This window comes from Mus caroli, chromosome 8 (assembly GCF_900094665.2).
Source record: "Mus caroli chromosome 8, CAROLI_EIJ_v1.1, whole genome shotgun sequence".
Lineage (NCBI taxonomy): Eukaryota > Metazoa > Chordata > Mammalia > Rodentia > Muridae > Mus > Mus caroli.
The window spans coordinates 52,088,929-52,100,588 of NC_034577.1; the positions used below are offsets into that span (position 1 = coordinate 52,088,929).

An 11,660-nucleotide genomic window follows, 5' to 3' on the forward strand; every position below is an offset into this window, starting at 1 on the left:
TATCAGTGAATACATATTGTGTGAGTTCCTTTGTGATTGTGTTACCTCACTCAAGATGATGCCCTCCAGGTCCATCCATTTGGCTAGGAATTTCATGAATTCATTCTTTTTAATAGCTTACTTTCATCATCACAATATCATTCAAAAACAAAAAGCCACCATGAGCAAATACTTGAAAAACACCTCAAAGTCAAATATATTCAGCTCTAAAATTAAATACAGTAAAGGCTCACTTCTTGAATAAAACAACTCCCTCAGCTAAATATCTAGTATAGTATTCTAGCTATTTTCTCATTTTTCTAAATAGATGATTAAGATAATAAAATAGCAGTATCTTATGGCACTTAAGTTATGCAAACATGTCTCATTAGGGAAAATATGACTTAGAAAAATACATAAATAATTTGCTTGTATGCATTTTAATTATTAAAATTGTCTAACAATGGGTGAGTTGATAAGGAGGATGCGGTATCTACTCATAAAAGAGCTTTTTAAAAACTTAATGAAGAATAAAAATCAAACCCTTGCCCCAGACAGAATGATTTGGTCACAAGAGTTTATAATTTAGTAATTTAGTCATACTTAGAACCTGTTTGTTTAATTTAAATATGAATGGGTAATTTTGCTTGTGTACAATACAAAAGGAGATGTAATATAAGGCTACAGAGTCAGAAAAACAAATTTACTTGTGGGAGTGGGGAGGGGGAAAGGGAGTGTGAAGGGCACCAAAAATTTTCATGGATTAGGGGAATCAAGACTTTCAAAGAACAAAGGCAAAGCTTTCCAGGGAGAAGGAAGAACATGGAATCTGGGTGATTGCTGTCAGTCTGGTGACTAAGAGCCTTTCCAGGACTCTGCACAGTCGATTATACAACCTCAGTGTTCAAAGAGCTGATGACACCCTGTTTTTCAGTACACACAGTGACTTCGTTTTTCTTGGGTCTGTTTCCATGAATCCGTGATTATAGGCTGGGGCTTCCTTGTTCCTAGTTGCTAGCAGTGAAACAATTCCTGGTTCTATTTTTATACTTTCACAAGGGGTTGTCATGTAAGGCAGACAACTTCTACTCAAATTAAGTAGGCATTACAAAGCCATAGACTCTTCAAGGTTAATAACTTCAAACACAAACTGATCAATTGAGATATTTTACTCAGTAGTTTTTAATTGCTTAACTGCTTTAAAATCTGTATAAAGACAGTAAATCTCATAGAGTGTATCGAAAATAGAGAAAGACATCCTTAGTTTGTCTTTAAATTATAAGAATACTGAGATAATCAAATGTTCTATTACACTTTAAAATACAGATCACTTAGATTTATATGGTTGCAGCCACTGAAAATATCAAAGACTTTGCAGTTAATTTCAAATTGTGTATGTGTATGTTCATGTGTGTGTGTGTGTATGTGTGTGTGGGCATGTGCACCTGCTTGCATGAACACAGGCATGTGTATGTGTGTCTGTTTTCACTTTCCCTGAGCACAGAACTGAAATTCTTTCTGCAGTTATGGAAATAAGAAGAATGATTTCTGTTATTCGTAATAACCTTCTTTTAATTTTAGCACATTTAGCCCATGAAGTCACTTTTGGAGGACAGAAGCTGGTTGCCAGAGGATCCAAAGAGACAATTAAATTTTAGCCCTCCCCTCTGACTTGCAGGAAGGTGAAAGATCTACAGCCTTTTTACACTCAGCAACATCTAGGGATAGAAGCAGTCATGCTTATAATCACTATGACCTGTGGACTCTCCTGAGGCTGTAAATAGATGAGGGTAGAGAATGAAGTGAGCTTAGCACAGATATTCCTAAGCTTAAGAGATAAGAGTTGTGTGCTGTTGCTTGTTCAATTTCTAAAGATTTGATTTTGTATTTTAATTATTATAAAATAAAACAATATTAAATTAAGTTCTTATGATTCAGACATGTTTGGGCACCAAAGGTTTTTCTTCTAAACTCAGTGAGGTTTTTTTCTCTGTTTTTCTATTTAAGTAGTCATTCTAAGTGGACTAAGAAAATAAAGTACTGAATTGAGCTTAGCATGCCATTACTTTTTAAATGTGCTATTACTTCATGAGACACTAAAATGAATAATTTTCATATTAGTTTTATATGCCATCACTATGTACCGATATTGAAGATATTAAATATGGAAAAGTGATACCAAATTAATGCGCCATGAACACACTGGAAATATAGGGCAAATAAATGAACTTCAATAATCTATATGAAATTAATTTAGTTTTATGTTTTTAATGTATATAATTGAAATATAAATAACTTTCTAGCCTCTATTCTGAATTTTTAATTATTCTAGAAAGATGTGCTTTTGCATTTTTGGGTCAGTATCTTTCAGAAACTAAAAACTATAGACAACAATGCAAGTTTTTGGAATTCTCTGTCCTTTAAAAAGCTTAAGAAGTATCTGTGTAACAGTGACAAATTGATGGAGAATCTTTATTAACTTCTTATGCAATTAGAGTATTTAGATGGCACTGTGGTGTATCCTTAATCAACTTTTATTGAAACAAAATATGAACAGAGAATAAAGATTAAAGTGAAACATAACTGTTAAAGTCTTTAGAGTAGAGCTTATCGTATCACTATTCTGAAACTGAGGGTTCACGACATTATCTTTCAGTTCAGCAATCCCTTAGGTGAGTGAGAGCATTTCAAGATAAAATTCAAGTTTGAAATTGAGAGGAAAGTAAGTGCACAGGATTTGAAAGAGATAAACTAAAGCAACTATCACAAGTCCTTGAAGCCTGGTTAGCTAAGGACATATAACACATCCCCTAAAACAATTATATGGTACTCACAAACAACAATAGAAAAAGTTATGGAAAACAAGTATAGACATCTTAGGCAAAGTTGACCTGTGCTAAAATAAAAATGTGTGTGCATGTGCATATGTGCATGCAGGTGCGCGCGCATTTGTGTGTGTGTGTGTGTATGTGTGTGTGTGTGTGTGTGTGTGTGTTTGTGTGTTTAAATCGTTAGTGATAGGGATACTTCAGTCAGGATTATTGTGTGTAATACACAACTGTGTTTATGCAATAAAAGAGTGTGATCAGATTCAACTATGAATATAGAGGTAAATTTGGAGCCAAGAAGCAAAGTAGAGGAGCCAAAGGACACAAAATGGCTAAAGGGGCTACAACAAGTCCTTTATGGCCACTGTGGAAGGGCTATGAGATATGGTTCCTGCCCCTGGAGTAGAGCCCGCAGGGTGTGGGCATCCACGAGTGTCGATGGTTGCTAGGCATAAAGCTTGTTTTTTATGTTTTACTTAATGCTCCTTTTTGGGGGAAATGTCCTCTCTGCCAAGGTTAATGAATCCATGGTAATTAGAGACAGCACAAGTCTGAGAGGCAAGAGTGCGCCTAATGTCCTTAGCAAAATGGTAAATGCTGTGACTTCAAAATAGCTCTTAAGGCTGTAGGAAAGGACTCTGAGAGAACACGAATATATAATTTCTCAACTATGCAAAATATAAGGATGCAATATGAATTGCATGAGGGGCTTCACAGACCTAAAAGAATAGAGGCATTTGCACTATGAGTCAACTTGTCAGAAAAACACTAAGAGATAAAGAGATTTGGGAAATGGTGATCTCAGAGCTGAGTCCCACCCAGTTAGTTTATTGTCTGTGCTTACAAAGACAGGCTGTTCTTTGAATTCATTTGCCATGTTGCAAAAAGTGTACTTGCTATCTTCTAAGAATCAAGGCACAAAAGTCATAAAATGCTGATTCATGAGACAATCAAAAGAAAACCTGGGTAAAGGATTGAATTGAATTGCAAATCAAAGGCTGAGCTTTGGTCTGCAAGAAAGAACTACCCAGAGAAAAGCAATTAAAAAGTGGATACCGCTCTTTTAGAATTTTTTTTCTAGTAGCTTTTTTTACTTTGGTCAGAAAGCCCATGATAATAGGCAAAAAGCTCAGAATACCCATGATACAACTTACAGGCCATAAGAAGCTCAAGAAGGAGGAAGGCCAAAGTGTGGATGCTTCAGTTCTTCTTAGAAGGGGAAACAAAATACTCACAGGAGATAGAGGGAGGGAGAGACTTGGGAGGAAGAGAAGAAGGGGAGTGGAAAAGGGGGACAAGATCAGGTATAGAAAGAGATCAGGATGATATACAGAGGGTTAGAAAATTGAACAGAAGTGTGTAACAATAGGGGACGGAGAACTGGGGCAGCCACCAGAAAGACCCAGATGCCAGGAAAGCAAGAGCCACCCAGGACCCAACAATTAACTGAAATGCCCCCAAAATAGGAGGGAGAATCTGCAGAGACCATATCCAGATGTTAGGCAGGGCACCTGGTTGGGGGACGGGGCCACACACTCATCTCCAAATTTTTATCCCAGAATTGCTCCTATCTAAAGGAAATATGGGGACAAAGTATGGAACAGAGACTGAAGGAAAGGCCATACAGACACTGCCCACATAGGGATCCATTTCATATACATGGACAGTCACCATGTCCAGACACTATTGCTGGTGCCCAGAAGTGCTTGCTGACAGGAGCCTGTATGACTGTCCCCTGAGAGAGGCTCTGCAAGAACCTGAACAATAAAGATGCTGTTGCTTACAGCTAACCATTGGACTGAGCACAGAGCCCCAGTGGAGGAGTTAGGGGAAGCTGAAAGGATTTGAAACCCCATAGGAAGAACAACAATATCAAACAAGACACCCCCCCCCAGAGCTTCCAGTGACTAAACTACCAAGAAAAGGGTACACATGGAGGGATCCATTGCTCCAACTGTGTATCTAGCAGAGGATGGACTTATCTGGCATCAATGTGAGGGTAAGTCCTTGGTTCTGTGAAGACTCAATGCCCCAGAGTAGGGAAATGCCAAGGTGGGGAGGAGAGAGTGGGTGGGTGGGTGAGGGAGCACCCTTGTAGAAGCAGGCAGGGGGGATGGGTCAGGGCATTTCTGGGGTGAGGAGACCAGGAAAAGGGATAACGTTTGAAATGTAAATAAATAAAATATCCAATAAAAGAAGAATAAATGAAAAACATGTGTCTCCATTCTATAGTAATCCTAGCAAAGTTCACAAATATACCCATTAACCACTTTTATCTTTGCTTTTCTGCAGTGTTAGGCATAGTTCAAGAAAATACTTTAAAGATATTTCTGAATTGCTTCTTTGATCTACTCATCACTCAGTAATGAGCTACATAATCTCTGAATTTATGTAATTGTTAGATATTTATTTGCAGTTGAGTTTAAGTTTCATTGCACTGCAATCAAATAGTATGCAAGGAGATAGATATTTCAAGTTTCTGAATTTGTTAAGATCTGTTTAGTTTGTTTAAGAGAAATCCCAATGGACTGCTAGATAACAATATATATTCTCTGGTCTTTGGGTAAAACATTCTCTAGATATCTGTTCAGTCCATTTGATGTATTATGTGACATGTTTCTTAAGTTTCTCTGTTTATTGTTTTTCAAAAGATCTGTCTATTAGAGAAAGTGGATATTTAAATCACCCACAATTATTGAGTTAGATTTATTCTGTGTGTTTACTTCCAGTAATTTTTTTATGAAATTGGATAAGCCAATGTTTGATACATATATGTTTAGAGATATAATGTCTTCCTGGGTAATTGTTTCTTAAATTAGGTTGAAGTATTGTTATCTCTGCTTATTTATTTTAATTTAAAAGCATTTGTTCAGATATTTGTATAGTAACACCTTCTTGCTTCCTGGTACCATATGGTTGGAGTTTATTTTTCTATCCTTTTACTTCACAATCCTTACACATAGATGAAGAGCTATGGGTCATTAATGACAACTGAGAGACGAGGAACCATTTCTCCCCTGAGATGTATCCCTTAGTGATTTATTCAATTTCAAGTCGTCAGCTCTAAAATATAGAAAAGAATGAGTGACAATAAATGGTATAGTTTATAGTAACATATTTATTAATACGTTTGGAGGTACATATATATAATAACATTAATAGAAGAGGACGCCATGAGAATTTGTAAAAGCATTAAGATAGTCTTTATTCTATAGTTGTTAAAGTGTGATTTAATTCCACAATTAAGGTCTCCTTTTAGAAATTCTTTAATAAAATGGGATTTATCTTTCTTTACATTCATGCTTTAGTTTTTCTTTGCCATAACATGAGAAATATAATTTTCCAATCTTGCATTAATTACTTTTTAAAGTTTAGTACAAGTGAATTATTCATTTCCTGAATATCTTATATCTACTAAGTCCATGAATTCAGAAGAGAAGTTTTGTGGTTTTAACATTCATTGCAGTATTTTTATTATTAAATCCATTTAAATCTTTGTGGAATTAACCTATTAATAAACTGTGGAAAAATAAATATCTGATAGCTTATGCCCATAGGTAAATCCAAGGTGCATTAATATCCAAACAATAGGATCCAGACTCACTTCAAATGAAATGTTCTTTACCAATGAAATGTAGAGACAAACAAATAGATTATCAGTATAAGGAGAGTTTATGACAAGCTAAAACACTTCATATCATGTTTGAGATTCATTATTCAGCATTCTTGTTAATGAGGTAACTTTGAGTGCTTTAACTATAGTTTGTAGAAAGGTCACTCATGAACATATTCGTCTACATCATAAAATAAGAATGATACAGCAATTAATTTTATGGTTCATAACTAAATGATTGAAAATATGAATGCCAAACTATTATATGTAAGTTTAAGTGTTCCTCCCTAGTGAATATTTAAATTAGCTATGTTAGTGTATATTTCTCCTATATGACTGAATGACAGTATGGGCTCTATTGTAAATACAGCCAAGCCCAAATTGTGTACTGGTCAGTTTGAAAACATCAAGGGCTGTCTTTTATGAGAGTAATAAATTTATTATATTCAGAAAAGTAAACAAAAATTACCCAGGTTCAGAAATATACTATCAAAAGGTTAACCCTACATGAACTTATACCAAGCACATGAAAGTATTTGATATATATCTTGTTAAACATGAAGGAAAATATTATTCAGAAGTCTGGAATTGTAGAGGAATTTTATTCCTGTAACATGGTTGCTCTGACAAAAATGCAGACACCCTCATTTCCTATGTCTGGAATATAGACACACCCTTAGTACACACTTTAAAGTAAAATTAGTTCGTAGGAGAAGGCAGCCATGTATGAAAGTGAAATCTAATTGAAGGACAGAAAAAGTGATGAATCAGAAGACAACTTGACAGTGGATGACATATAGTATGTGCCCAATGTTCATGAAGACAGCACAGGAAAGAGAATCTAAGAGCAGCAAAGGGAGAGTAGTCAGTTGGAAGTCAGTGCAGTGAGTGAAGTGCACTGGAATTGAGTTCTTTCATGAGTTCATGCAGTTCAGAGCAGATCAGCAGAGGAAACTGAAGCCAGAGAATAAGAGGGCACCAAAAGATTAGAACAATGCCAGAGTTAGTTTAAGGCCAAAACTCAGTGAGAAGCTGAGAGAAGTCAAATTGAGTCAGCCAGGTTGAAGAAGAGCTCAAACCAAAACATCTGAGTAGAACCAGTCAGCCAGAGTTCAGAAAGGACTTTATAGTGAACTTTCCTAAGATGAGCTTAATCAACAGTAAGCCTCTGAAACAACACATACATCACACAAATAAAAGTTATTTTTAAGTGTAATTACTAACATACTTAAAAATCAGTTAACTGCTAATATGTATGCATTCAATCTGTTTTATCTATAATTCCCTGGTATTCTTATCTTTAAAAAATTAAGAACAAAGTACATTCTTTTGTGTATAGCATATGAGGCCATGTGACCACTCTCAACTGTTATTGGAAGTAAAATTCTTATATTTGATAATCAAAATGTGTTCAATTATAGAGAGAAAAGCAAAGCATATGAAGAATTGTGGAGCCTAATATAAGCAACCATAGTATATAAATATATTTATTATGATTTCATTTATAGAATTGGGTGTTCTAAGATTAGAACTCTCAGTCCTACATTGAGTGTCTCTATCAAGCCCTGCACCTCAGGGATCAGGGAATCCTGTAGAAAAACTTTAAGAGCTATAGGAGATGAAGGACACCTACAAAACAAGGAACTCTCAGTCACCATGATAAAAGCTCAAATGAACTTACAGAGACATAGGTGGCACTCACAGAACATGTACCAGTCTGTACCATAGTCTCTGCATATATATTATGGCTTCCAAGTTTGATATTTTTATGGGTTCCTGACTACACAGATTAGTGTGTCTCTCGTGTGCCTTTGCTTGGACTCTTTTCCTTTTTTGGATTTGTCATGACCAATTTTCATGTATTAGTTTATATTGTATTGTATTGTATTGTATTGTACTGTGTTGTATTGTGTTGTATTGTCTTGTCTTGTCTTGTCTTGTCTTGTATTGTATTGTATTGTATTGTATTGTATTGTATTGTATTGTATTGTATTGTATTGTATATTGATAGTATATCCAAGGAATCTGAATGACTTCAGATTCATATTTTCAGGACCCTATCTTCAGATGAGAGATTCACCACAAACTGGAGTCTGATAACTTTCACATGACTTCCAAAACTTTTCAGAGAAGAATAAGACCATATCTGCCTTCCCCATTATCCTTGTCTGTATTTGGGCATTCTTTGGTCAAATTTGACCATGATTCTTCTGGGAAAAGAATTGTGGAATTAAGTTTTTTATTTTTCATATCTCCATGGTAAAACCAAAGTTTTGAAACTCATAGATAGTACTGAACGTGTGTGTGTGTGTGTGTGTGTGTGTGTGTGTGTGTGTGTGTGTAGCCTGTCCTTTCATTGTCCTCTAAGATTTGCCTTAAAGAGACATTCTGATCTCTAACTTCTTTATACTAATAAAATAAAGTTGGTAGATTATAAATGCTAACAGGAAAGAAGGTAGCAGGGAAATTATACAGCCTGTGAGGGCAGCTGCCTGAGCATGCATCCAGATTAGGCAGCATACATGCACTTTGTCATTTTCTTTAGTAAAAACCACATCTAAGTACTGTAAATTGAGTAATGAGGATTGGAGAAAATTGCATATAGATTGTAACTATCCGATGTATATATTCTTTATCACAGAATTAAGGGCTCAGTTTCTTGAGATAGTAAAGTAGATCAATTGTTTTAGTTTACTTTTAAAAACCCTATGGTGTCTAGTCAAATATCAAGGAAAAGTGTGTTATTTACTGAACATTAAAATTATGTGGTTCCTTGTATATATTCATTTGTGCAGGGTAACATGGTTAATATTCTATGTACTAGAGTGAATCCATTTGAAGTCACTTGAGACATCACTAGGTATTTGCTAGATTTTTAAATAGTAACTATATTTAATGATGACACTTAATTCTCAGATTTCTACCAAAGATGTGTGGCAGTGCACTGTTCTTTGCCATAACTTTTTCTTAATGTTACCAATAGTTTATGCATCTTCTCTATCAATTGACTATTCTCCTGTCTTATTTATGTAGATGTCTATACCAGTATTTAGATAAGACATTTTATCTTTTTCTAAGTGTGAATTACTTATTTGATATTTAAATTTTAAAAATTGATTTTACATCTGGGTACTAAGAAATAAACCAAAGTCCACTGAAAACCATCAAGTGGTTGTACTCTGAACCATATCCACGGCACCTGTTGATATAATCTTTCCAGTGAGTTCTCATCTGATGTGTGATTTGAAAAGAATTTATCCCATTCAATATTTTTTCTTCACAATAATTTATGTACAAGTTTTTAGTTTTCTAAAACAGAATTTTGCTATACTTTTATAGGTACTTTCCTCCTGGACCCTCCCCACATTTTATTCTCTCTCCATAATAAATCATCCTCCATTTCCCTTCAGAAAAGGGAAGGCCTATCATAGATATCAACTAAACATTATTTATCAAGTTTCAACAAGTCTATGAACCCTCCCACACACATTTATATTAAGGCAGGGCAAGGAAATCCAGAAGGAGGAACAAGATTCCAACATGTATGACAGACGTATGTCTTAGCTTCCTGTTGATCATAAGTTTAGTTATCCTTGAAAAACAAACCAAAACAAAGTTATCTTTAAAAATCATTTCCCTTATAACCCAAATTTTAAGAACCTAGAGACATAATTTTTTATAAAGGATGACCACACATTCTGAGGCTGGTAGCTACTATGGTTGCAAGAAATCACAAAGGAAGAAACTCTGGAGATAGAAATCCTAGGAAGGAAATCAGGAGCCATAGATTCAATCATCACCAACAGAATACAAGAGATGAAAGAGAGAATTTCAGGTACAGAAGATTCAACAGAAAACATGAACACAAAAAAATCAAAGAAAATGAAAAATACAAAAGTATCCTAACTCAAAACATCCAGGAAATCCAGGGCACAATAAGAAGGCCAAATCTAAGGATGATAGGTATAGATAAGAATGAAGATTTTCAAATTAAAGGGCCAGTAAATATCTTCCACAAAATTATAGAAAAAAACTTCCCCAACCTAATGAAAGAAATTCCCATGAACATAAAAGAAGCCTACAGAACTCAAAATAGATTGGACCAGAAAAGAAATTCCTGCCAACACATAATAATCAAAACACAAAATGCACTAAACAAAGGCAGAATGTTAAAAGCAGTAAGGGAAAATAGTCAAGTAACATATAAAGGCAGAACTATTAGAATTACACCAGACTTTTCACCAGAGGCTATAAAGGCCAAAAGATCCTGGACAGATGTCATACAGACCCTAAGAAAACACAAATGCCAGCCCAGGCTACTATACCCAACAAAACTTTCAATTTTGATAAATGGAGAAACCAAAGTATTCCATGACAAAAACAAATTTACACAATATCTTTCCATGAATCTAGCATTTCTAGGGATATTAATGGGAAAACTCCTTGTTGGTCATCATTGGGCAGATAGCCCTTAGTCCTGGGAAGGCTTGATACCCCAGTGTAGTGGAATACCAGGACAGGGAAGCGGGAGTGATTGGGTTGGTGAGAAGTGGGGAGGGGGTTTTTGGAGGAGAAAACAGGAAAAGGGATAACATTTGAAATGTAAATAAAAGAATATCTAATTAAAAAAGGAAGAAATCTTTTCTTTCTTAGCATGCTAATTGCTCCTGACATTATCTATAACCAAAATTTGCCATTGCATCCACCTTTAATTTCTTAATCTGAAATTTGAAGTGAAGTAACATCGCATTGGAGGCACTTCTTTCTCTTTTATTTACTCAATTGTGTGCCTCTGTGCATGTTTGGAGGAATGTGCCAGTGAGGACCTCTTATGGATTAATAGCATATTTTTATTTTTCCAGTTAGAATCTATATTTACTTATTTGACAATTTCATTCATGTATATCTTTTTAAAATTTTTGAAAGTCAGAATTTTGCTGCAATCGTATGGTAGATGCTTCAAGACTACTCATGTCTACTTTGAAACCATATTTAGAAAACTTTCTACTCTGAATGAATAATATTGTATTTATATGTGAGTTTCTAACAATACAGTAAACAGAAGCATGTATCACTAAGAAATTGTTTCTAAAGTGATATAAAGAAATATTCACAATGAGGTTTGATTATATAGTGATGCTACCAACTATGTACACATAAATACACAGTGACAAAAGTATATCACAGCAATTTAAGGGGCAGCTTCGATCTGTTATTTGTCTGTTTATTTAAGCTGGGCA

At 34.9% G+C, this 11,660-nt stretch overlaps 1 pseudogene; it reads left to right on the top strand.

Moving 5' to 3' along the window:
- The first annotated feature begins 3,853 nt into the window (after positions 1 to 3,853).
- Positions 3,854 to 3,919, top strand: LOC115031780 (annotated as a pseudogene).
- The last annotated feature ends 7,741 nt before the right edge of the window (positions 3,920 to 11,660 follow it).